Below are 11,612 nucleotides of genomic sequence, written 5' to 3' on the forward strand. Positions count from 1 at the left end.
AATATACATAAAACATATATGTGCATGCATGCTAAGTCACTCCAGTTACGTCCAACTCTTTGTGACCCTAAGGACTGTAGCCTGCTAGGCTTCTCTGTCCATGGGATTCTTCGAGCAAGAATACTAGAGTGTGTTGCCATGCCATCCTCCAGGGGAGCTTCCCAACTCAGGAATCATACCCTTGTCTCTTATGTCTCCTAAATTGCCAGGTGGGTTCTTTAGCACTAGCTCCAGCTGGGAAGCCCAAAGCATATATCTATATCTATCTATCTATCTATCTATCTATATATATATATACACAGAGAGAGAGAGAGAGATACATATTCACATAAACACAAGCACACAGACATCCACACATAAATATTTGTCTTCTGTATACTTTTATATAAACAATAATAATACTATATTTATATCTTGAAAAAAACTCAAATTATATAAATCTACTTCATTCTTTTTATTGGCTTTATATTATTCTATTTAATGTGTGTATCAAGATATGGTTAATGCCCTCCTACTGGGTAGTTATGTTTGTTTTAATTTTTTCCCATTATAAATAATACGGCAGTGAAAATTCTTGCATATAATTCTTTATGCAATGAAGAATTTTTCTGATTAAAGTAATATGATTTTGGATACATATTTTTGAATTAATCAAGAAAGATTGCTACAATTCATACTTCTATCAAGAAGAGAATGTCTGTTTCTCCACACGCTCACTAATTTTGTGTTATTCAATTTATTTACGGTGATCTCATATGTGTTTTAATTAGCATTAATTTACATACACATGAAGAATACTATTTTGCATATAATTAAGAATTTGTATTTCTGAAAGGCATTGGTTCTTTATTTTTGTCTATCTTAGGTACTAGTATATGTCTAGTTTTCTCTGCTTTAAAGTTCTCCAACGTTTGTTGTTTCATCTTTTGATCTCTGGTTTTCTGTTCATTTTCAAAACTCTAGTTTCCTTACTTTATTTGAAATATAAAATTATGCTTTATATAAGGTCAGTTTTCCAGTATTGCCATTATACTCACTTCCATTAGAAAGGATCTGACACTGATACAGACTTAGTTTTCTTTTTTTACTCAGTTCAGTCACTCAGTTGTGTCCAGCTCTTTGCAACCCCATGGCCTGCAGCATGCCAGGCCTCCCTATCCATCACCAACTCCCAGAGCTTGCTCAAACTCATGTTCCTTGGTGATGCCATCCAACCATCTCATCCTCTGTCAGCCCCTTCTCCTCCTGTCCTCAATCTTCCCCAGCATCAGGGTCTTTTCCAATGAGTCAGCTCTTAGCATCAGGTGGCCAAAGTATTGGAGTTTCAGCTTCAGCATCAGTCCTTCCAAAGAATATTCAGGACTGATTTCTTTTTGGATGGACTGGTTTGATCTCCTTGCTGTCCAAGGGACTCTCAAGAGTCTTCTCCAACACCACAGTTCAAAAGCATCAATTCTGTGCTCAGCTTACATTATAGTCCAACTCTCATATTCATGCATGACTACTGGAAAAACCATAGCTTTAATTAGATAGACCTTTGTTGGCAAAGTAATGTCTCTGCTTTTTAAATGAAATTTGAATGGAAAATACCTCCTATGCATTTTGATTTCCAGTACCTACCTACATAGAATGAATAATACTTCCAAAATTACAGAAATTACAGAAAAGAAAAAACCTTCCAGTTAGAAACTGCCTAAATTTGAGGTATAAAATGAACATTCATTAAAAATATGGAATACTTCCCAAATTTTGGAGTCATCCTTGCACAGAGGCCATGCTAATCTTCTTTGTATAGGTCCAATTTTATCATATGTGCTGCTGAAGTGAGCACTAGACTTAATTTTTTAATTATATATTTGTCTATACTGATATGATTTGTGTGTGTATGTGAGCAAGTGTATGCATGCTCTAGTATTTAATTTAACTTGTTTTACTATTGCATAAGTGTTTTACTTGTTCTGGAGTTGCACTTGATGAAAAGCACTAAAATAATATATATTATAAGTTTTGTGTATACTCTGAGACTTCAGAATATTTCATCTATCTTTATCCAATTCTAAAGTGATGAACTAGAGATAATTTTTAATTATTTTAGTATTTTAGTAATTTCCTTTTTATTTAAGTGTTGACATATTTTACATTAGTTTCAGATGTACAACACAGTGATTTAATATTTTTATAGATTATAATCCATATAAAGTTATTATAAAATATTGGCAATATTCCCTATGCTATACCTTATATCCTCATATCTTTTTTATACTAATTTCTTAATAGTCAGTCCTCACGGTCTTAAAACATGAGATCACTTGCCATTAGAAAGCTCTGTTTTCGAAGTTTAGCATCTTGTTTTTTACCACATTTTAAAACATATTTAAAATTTTTGCATTTTAAAACATTTATGTTCATGTATTAGCTTCTTTAAACTATAGTTGAAAGGGAATATTTATGTTTGTTACATTTTGCATAAGCCTCTCTCCCTGCCCCTCTCTCTCCAAAGGAAAGCAGGAACAGAAGTCAAGAGGAGAAAAGTAATTGACCCCTTGACCAAGTTGTTCTGTTTGGTGAGGTTGTACCACATTGCCCTTGTGAGGTTTACAGTAAGAGCAGAGCAGAGGTCTGGACTAGAGGGACTAACAGTGTTAGGATCAAAGGACTAATTGTCTGTTTTCTTGAAGTTAGGGTTATTGGCAGCTGCCATTATACCATCCATGCTGCTGTCACCCAGCACAGCCAACCAGCATGCACTAATTGCAGTGGCCTTTTCATCAAGTAAGATCATCCCACTAAACACAAAGAGCTGTCTTTCCATTAGCACAGACAGTAGCTAGCTAGATCAGCTGGGCTCCTTGAGTATGATTGGACTGTCATATTGTTATGATTTGTTCAAGTTTAGAGCATTTAGCAGATACCCTTTGCACCTCTCTTTGTACCTGAATACTATAACCTGACTGCCCCTATCATTTAAGAGGGTACTATAGCTTTTCAAAGTTCAGCAGCGCACAATTGCAGGCAGGCAACTGGTTCCTGACAAGAGATCAATACTGTCCTTCCAAACGCTGGAGTCAAGCTGCTGGGTCTGTCAGAGGGATGTGTGCTGTAATTGGATCATGGATGCTGCGAGTCATCTGAATTTCCCTTCAGCACTGTCACGGCTGTCAGATGTCATCCCTCTGTACAGCTGTCACTGCGGGAGGGTCGGGGCTCTTTTTCCGTCCTAACCCAATGCAAATGTCCACTTAGCAGATGAATATTGAAGATATTAGACACTTCTTTATGCCTTTATGCAAAATAAAGATCTGTGTCATCTGCGAATTTCATGGAAATAAGTTGCAATTTATTCACTGTGAGAAAAGTGAAGTGAAGCCTGTAAAAATGAGAAATTATTTGGTTCAGGCTATTAAAAAAAGGAATATTTTACAGAATAAACAACAATATGCATATATTTTTCTTGAGATGGAAACACTAAAACTATGCAGTATTTAGAATGGTCACCTGATATTTAGATAGTATACATATATATAGATAATACATATATATATATCTTTTGCTTCATGTACATTTTCAGAAAAGGGATGAATCTTGAGTAGATTTAAGTCCTTTAAATCATTAAAATTTATTGATAAATATAAACCCAGTATCTATTTTAAAGTACCAATACAATAAGATTTAGGGAATGCAGTTTTATTTAGAATCAGGTCAAGGAGTTTCAAAAAAGTTTTTAAGACAGGACAGGCAGTCTCAATAAAAACAAGTATGATGTTTTCATCACAAAAATCTTTCTTCCTAAGTTATTACAAATTAGGTGAAAAGATAAGTCCATAGCTGGCAAAATAATCACAGAACCAATAAGTGGCTTCTTTTAATTTTAGTCAATTTTGCTTTTGTTTAAAGTACAGAGAACAGTCAATAGAAATACATTATATTTTTCTGTTCCTATTCTTATAACGCTGTATTTTTAAAAATAATGATTAAGTCCTAGATTTGTACAACTTAAGTTATGTACACTTGCAACATGTAGTAAACGTGAAGAACTTTCACCAATGTGGTTTTGGCAATTGTATTTTTAATTCAGGAAATTCCTTTCATAATATTGCAATTGATCCATGAATTTCCCTTGGCTATTCTAGAATAAAGTACAATCTTCACTTAAAAAAAAATCATTTCTTCCCGTCTCGCTAAGCTGATGTCAGAATCATTTTTTGGATGGAAGACAGGGTAATTTTTGATCTGGGTGGCTGACTTCCTTTTTCTTGAGGTCCAGACCACATACCACCTTCTCTGTCAAGCAGGCAGCCTGCACCAGCCCAGTGACAGAGTAGCATGAACCTTATTTTCCAATATCTAACCTTAGCATTCTGTCACCCACCAGGGTACTCACTGGGTCAGCCCCTCAAATATCCAAACTTTTTCCCTCCATCTGGCATTACAAGGTGACCTTTACCTCATTTGCAGTGGATCAAGTTTTTTTGGATGCTAAAATTAGTGGCTGCCAAGATCAAAACATAGGCATTTGACCCGCATTGTGGGGTATGAGAAGGAACCAACTATAAGAAAATGCACATTCATTTAAAAGACAATGTGTTTGAAGTGATTGTAATATATGCTAATTGGGATAAGAAGTATTGCAGTTCCCCTTGCCTCAGTAAGCATTTTTCTTTCAATAAAAATCCTAAGAATATTAAAGTGTTTTACTCCTACAAAATGAATTATTTAGCAATCAAATCTTAGTTGACTATCACTGGTTATAGTTAAATGATCTTCAGTAGTTACCTGGGCAGAGAATATAAGAATGAAGTAAAAATTTTAAACTTTGTTCTTAAAGGTTATTCTTCTGTGATGATAACTGTGAACTTTATATGCAACTCCAGTGACTCAAGTAGGCACTCTCTCTCTCTCTTTTTTTCTTAAACATGGTTTATGGCTAATTGCATCAAAGATCCAAAACAGTCTTTTTTACATTTGCATTAATAAGGGTGTCACATGACCACATTGAAGTACAAGTATACATCAAAGGTGGATTAAAGGTTGGTTAAGCATCAAACCATGTTCCATATGTAAATTTATAGCAATGATGTGCTGTGGAAAGATAGCTTACCCTCTATTTCTCTGCTACTAAATAAAATTAAAAATTCACAACTCTGGTTTATGGGATTTTAAATGAATTTGATCTCTCTTTTGGGCAGGGCAAATAAGTGTTTTGTGATGTATTATTTTATAAAAAAAAAAAGACCATCGTTCTGGCTCATTTAATTTTGCAAGTGAATGATCTAAGATTAACTACAGACTAGTCAGTGCAGTTTAAAAGCTGAAAGCAATTTTCAGCCATAGATGGTAATGCCACATTCAGTCCACAACCGAATGACTCTAAATGACTAAGATTCGAGGTCTTTGTATATGACCACAGGGCCTGATAAAGCCATAGGAACACAGTAAAAGCACAAAAATAGTTCCAATTTATTTGGTGCCATCACCTTAATGAGATTAATACAGACGTGTTCATGTGCCTAATTGGTGATTTTGTTTTAACTAGTAATGAAGGATTAAAACTTCAGGCAACAGGCTGCTTGCTGAAAAGAGGATTTAAGAGGAAAAAAAGATTTTAATTATAAAAAGGAAGCCTGTGAAATATACCACTACAAAGTTCATAGTAATTCTTTTAAAAAAATGAACTGATTAAAATGGATAGCTTGGATTTTTCCTGCCATTTTGGGAGAAAGGGTGATTTCATGAGCAGAACCACATACTGGTTTTATTTACCAATAGACCCTTTGGCATACAAGAACATGTAAAACTGTTACTTCCAGTGAAAAAATGTTAAAACTGAAAAGCATTGGCCCTTAGGGTACAATGGAATTTAGAGTATGTAGAATTTTATTCTAATTTATTTTTTAATGATTTACTACAACTGGATGACCTGTGGCTAGCTGTCCCACTAAATCCCACAGCATCCCAGTAAATCAGAGCTTTTTTGCAGAAACTTCACCTACAACTTGTGATGGGTTTGCTCCCTTCTAAGTCTAGTTGTAACCATTTAAATGCTAACACTATTAAGCATGCTGCCAAAACACAAACACTCAGCCTGAGTCATTAAAATTTAATTATAAGGGGGCAGCTGAGCCCAGTTTGAGTTTTGAGTCTGAAAAATATTATTTAAAAAAACAAAAACAAAAGCTAATAAAAACAAAACTACCCAACCAAACCTATCAGCATCTGTCTATACTGGCCCAGTGAACTATAGTTAAAATTGGAGGCTTTTTTTTTTTTCAGAGTGCAACATCTAATCCTCACACTAAAACATATTTCGATAATTACTCATCTATCCTAACATAAAGTGGGCCATTGATTTGCCTCATCATTGGTGGTGGGTTATATAATCTCTGCTTTATATAGTCTTGTGAGCATGTTAATTTTGTCTCTCAGAACAAATAGTAAAATAAAGGGACTATATCCTTCCACTGCCAAATGAATAAAACAATATTATCTAGGTTATTCTTTTCTCTGTGAAACTTTGGCCAGTGCAAAGACATCTTTTTGATTACAAAAAAAATAACAAAACCAAACGGAAATGCAAGAATTTGGTCTTTGATGTTCTATACAAACCACTTTAAAAGGACTCTGGGTAGTGATACAGTGCAGTGTAAGATGCTACCTTCCCAGAGAATGAAGACAGAAATATATTTTACATTTCTTGTCAGATTGAACTTTAAGACATCCTGACTGCTTTCTCTATAATTTAAACATCACAGCCAAAATGGCAACATGCTTTGTTCAGTTCCAGTTGTGTGGAGTTTTAGTGCTTCATTGATTCAGAGGAAGGCTGAAGCTGGCACGGGGAGCAGGGCGACGGAATCACACTCTCACTGCAGCATGTCAAGCCATTATATCTGGGACCAGAATGTCACCGTGGTCTCAATGGTTCGTCAGCTGAAGGATATGGTTAACAAATGTAAAACCAAACTTCAGAGGAGCTGGTTTTCTGTGCTAAGTGATCTGTATTCCCTCTGAATTTACTTTCCCCTAACCCCGTGAAATTAACAGTACTTTCTGACATTCGACCCCCTGACCTCACACATAATAAGAATTTAAAAAGCACCATGCATGAGTGTGTCTCTGTAATGCAAAACTGGGAAAAATGACCATGTCACAGTTTTATTATACAAAACCTTCTCAATCTCCATTGCATGCTTCATATATGAGTGCTCAGTTTAAAGTTATTATAAAGAAAAACACAATTTTAAGAGTCATAATTCACTGTTCGTGACTTTTATAGACAATAAATTGTAGCAAATACATATTGCTACCAAAAAGCTTTGTACTCCATTAATGCAGATATTTACCAAGATGAGTGTTCAAAATAGTCCCCTAGAAGACTGATGGTTCAAAGGAAGGGGCTTCCAGGGAGCTGGTTACCAAGGGTGCAAGTGCATGCACAATGTGTAGGTCTCAAGGTTTAAGAGGCAGAAGCAGGGAAGTGTTATGTGGAAATGATTTTGTGTTATCAGGCTCAGGGGATGACAGCATACAAGAGTAAGAACAAGGTGCTATGTGGCTTTTTCTTCACTGTGAAGTAAAGATTGGCAGCTGGAAGTAAGGCTTACAGACAGACCTGCACACAGGACCTCTTCACCTAGGACTCATAATCACTACTCAAAGGAAAATGCATTTACCAGGGAAAAGCGGCTGTAACCATCAGAAGTGTTCTTAAAACACCACTTAAATATCACTTTATTCGCTATTACTTGCAAACTGTGGCTTCCTATTAAATTATACTTGCATAGGCTTTTGCTTAGGTGCTGATAATGCTTTTGAGGTTGCATTGGTGAAGAAGAATTTAGGCTGCTTCACAAGAGACGTGACCAGAATACTCCATGCTGCTGACAGTGACAGGGTGAAAAATTGCAGAACTGTACTTTCTTTCCCCATATAGATTGTAATTTTAATTGTCATTGTGGCCCTTCTGTTTTAATTATGGGACTTCTTTGATATATACCAGGACATCATATTGAATGAAAATATGGTGCTATAATAGTCTCTTTATAATTAATGACCACATGTAGATCTTGGTGCATAAAAGGGAAGGAATAAATGAACAATTTATTTAACTAGGTTTTGGATTTCTTTCTGTCTTCCAGTGAATATAAAATGATCCTGGGGTTTCTGAGAATGTTTGATATAAGAACTGCACAGAATATATAATAAAATTACTTTAGGCTGGATTACAAAACATATTATGTTTTAAAATGTCCTGCCCCAAAATAGTAAAAGGTATCCATTTACCACATTACTCTCATAACATTTCATGTGAAACCCCCCAAAAATAATAATAATAATTTAAATTTATTTGCATGTTTATTTTAAATGTGTATCTTTTTAGATTTTACTTGTGGTATTGTTAATTCTTACAGGCAAAATGAGGGTTCAAGAAAGAGACTTTTGAAGCTTGATTTACCAAGCTGCAAAAAAAAAAAAATCTTTTTGAACATTTTCTTTCAAAATAGAATAGATCCAAGCTACATCTTTTCTCTGAAGGAAGAATAATTTTTTCTCAGTTACTACTACTAAAGAGAAGCTGTTTTTCTACAAATCAAAAATAAGTAGTCACTTCATAGGCAATTTAAATGCCCTGAGAACTGTGAAGAGGAAACCAAAAAAGCACAGCAAAGGCTTAACATTGTTCTCAAACTATCACGTAACAAGCTTACCATAAAGAACACTGACACGAATATGCTGGGCTCATATACATTTCAAGAGAGCCAGACCTCTATGGATTTCTGGAAAGCAGACCTATTTGTCCAGGGTCTGTCACTGTAAAACAGGAAAATGCCCCCTGACAAGCTTCTGCTAATTTTATTGTGGCATGGGGTCCTGTGCATGCATCCTCTATAGTATGACTGCAGTTCAATTGTAGAGCAGGAGGAAATTGGATCGGCACAGACAGGGACTACCCTGGGGTCAGCTGTGACCATGCCACTTCCATGTGATGTCTAGTTGGGGTGATGGTGTGTAAATAAACGTGGAGAATTGCAAATCTTGTCATGGCCACGCAGAACAGCTCAAGCATTTAAAGATGGTTGCCCGCAAACCTAACTGGAAGGTGGTTGCTCTGTGTGGTGGCTGAGGAAATACTCAATTCCTTGCCGGAGTCGTCTTCTTGACATATCTGAAAGTACTGACCGAGCATCATGTTGCTGAAGGGATTAATCACTAAATAGTTTTTCACTGTAGTGGAAAGTAAAGAAACAAGCTAATCATGTTTAAATATTGTGCTTTTAGAGCTACTGTGCTGGTATCAAGGACACTTTTTATTTCTATTATCCTACTCTGATTTATTTGTTTTTTTTTTTAATGAGGTGAAGCATCTTAATGTTTTACTGTTTACTGAATTTAGCACATTAAAGTTCTATGAGTTCTTGTCATTATTATGAACTTTCCTAATGTTAGAAAATAAAATATTATAGAATTCACATTTCTGCTTATGAATCTAATTTTATTTAAATACTACTTACAGTACTCATTAAAATATACTTAGGTCTTCCTTCCTTCAACCCATAAGATGTATTTTGTACCAGTTTTGCATTTACACATATCTGTTTTTCTGTTACTTTTCCCACATGACAATTACCTTTCATTACAAATTTATAAAATCATTTACATTTTAGCAGTTTAAATGTTTCTGCTGACATTTTGTAACTATTACCCTCTTCTAGAATGGCATATGTTCAGGCAGTTAATAAAAAATTAAATGGAATAGCACTAGACAAGGTGAAGCTTTGTATCAGAGTGTTCTCCACATTTCTGAAAATACCATCTTTGTGTTGCAAACTGTGAAGTGAGGTTAGGGCTGTGCCAATATGTGTATTTGTCACAACTGTCACAGAGACCGCGAACTAGCCAATCACACAGGCCTTAATTAGACAGTTATATTTTGCTTTTTAGAAATTGTCCTCATGTAAAATGGTGTCTATGACTCAAGGAAGGTGCTGAGAGCTAAGAGGGCAAAGAATGCCAGCAGAAAAACACTTTGATTTCTTTGTAGAAGATTTATTAACTGCTGTATGATTTCTTAAATATAGAAATAAAATATATATGAGAAATTGCATAAATTTAGCAAGAAAAAAGGCAATATAAGGATTATTGAAATAGCAATAGGCTGAATTAAACATTACCATAGTGTAATATGCTTTCATATGGATTTTGAAATTATAAATTAAAAAATTTATAAAACAAAATGAGCACTCAAATAGTGAAGAGATCATAGATGGCTTAAAAATCTTTATATAGGCTCACAATTTTGACATTGGCTTTATTTGAAAAGCAAATTATCTGTTACAATTTCAATTGTCTATTACTGAAGGTATATCACATATTTTTGTCAAAGATTATTTATGCTTTTATATTTTTGAAAAATTACAGAAGCACCTATATAGCATAATCCTATAGTTTTTCAGAAAAGAAATCAGGGTCCTTCATACTGAAAGTAAAATATATTGAATATCTTGCCACATTTTTTATTTTAATTTTTATCATACATTTATACACAGTTATAAAGTTTCATGGAGAATGAAGTAGACAAAAATATATCAGTAAAATTGTGTCTGTGCAGTTATTATACCTTTATATGCATTTACCTTGTCTGTGAAAATGACACTAATATACTCTTTTACTGATATTATCATCATATGTTTTTACATTTCAAAAATTAGAAATTGAAACTACATTTACCTTTTAAGTAATAAGTCATCAACACACTGATAATTTTTGCTGGCAATATTGCCTTTTGATAAAAATATGATGATTTTTATAATCTTGAATATATGTAGATAAGCATGATTTTTAAAATATTGTGAAAATTATTATAAACTTATTTTTTTATGTGATTTCATAGGTCTTAAGGTTTTTAAGCTAATTTCAACCAGTGAAGAAATACTTTGGGTTTCTGGAACCTGAGGGGGGAAAGCCCTAAAAATACCAATAAATGAAAGCTACACAACATCATTAAGAGCCCTTTCTAAGAAATTAATAATTTAAATGGAAGATTTAAGTCTCTAATTTAGATGAAAGAAATGTAGTTTATTTGTTTGTTTTTAACAGTGGAAATTTCATGTACATTAAAAGCAAAAAAAAAAAATCTATTTTGGGGTAACTTGCACAGTTCATCCCATTTTAAATCTTTATTCAATAGGCATATCATAGAAGTTTTAACAGTCATAGCAGATTAACCTTGCCTGTGCTTTTGGAGGCTAGTCATCTGATGAATTTACATGCAGCTGGATGAAAATGCTATTTGGAGAGAGATTGAGAGTTTATTTGATTAAATCCCTTTCTCCACTACCTTGACCTCTTTCTTGTGAAATAATCAGAACTGTTTAGCAAGAATATTCAGGCATTAATAATGAATCGCTTTTGAGCCGATTTATTCTGCATGCAACAAACCCATTGGTGTCCCTGCTCTTTCCTTTTTTCTTTTGTAAATAGCACTTTATTTAATGAACACAGTGATTAGAAACAGTAAGAAACATATCTTTGAGGAGTTTTGTTTAATAATTTGTAGGCTGTTTTGCTACTTGTAGTTCTAATTGCTATGTTTTCACTTTCCTCTTCTTCCAAAT

The 11,612-nt window shown here is 34.2% G+C and overlaps 1 non-coding gene across 1 annotated transcript; it reads right to left on the reverse strand.

The window, feature by feature from the left end:
- Nucleotides 1-1,724: 1,724 nt before the first annotated feature.
- LOC139038147 (U6 spliceosomal RNA) lies at nucleotides 1,725-1,831 on the reverse strand. Its single transcript, XR_011491090.1, has one exon. It is a non-coding gene; the product is annotated as a U6 spliceosomal RNA (small nuclear RNA).
- Between the last annotated feature and the right edge of the window lie 9,781 nt (nucleotides 1,832-11,612).

This window comes from Odocoileus virginianus, chromosome 13 (assembly GCF_023699985.2).
Source record: "Odocoileus virginianus isolate 20LAN1187 ecotype Illinois chromosome 13, Ovbor_1.2, whole genome shotgun sequence".
NCBI classification, from domain to species: domain Eukaryota; kingdom Metazoa; phylum Chordata; class Mammalia; order Artiodactyla; family Cervidae; genus Odocoileus; species Odocoileus virginianus.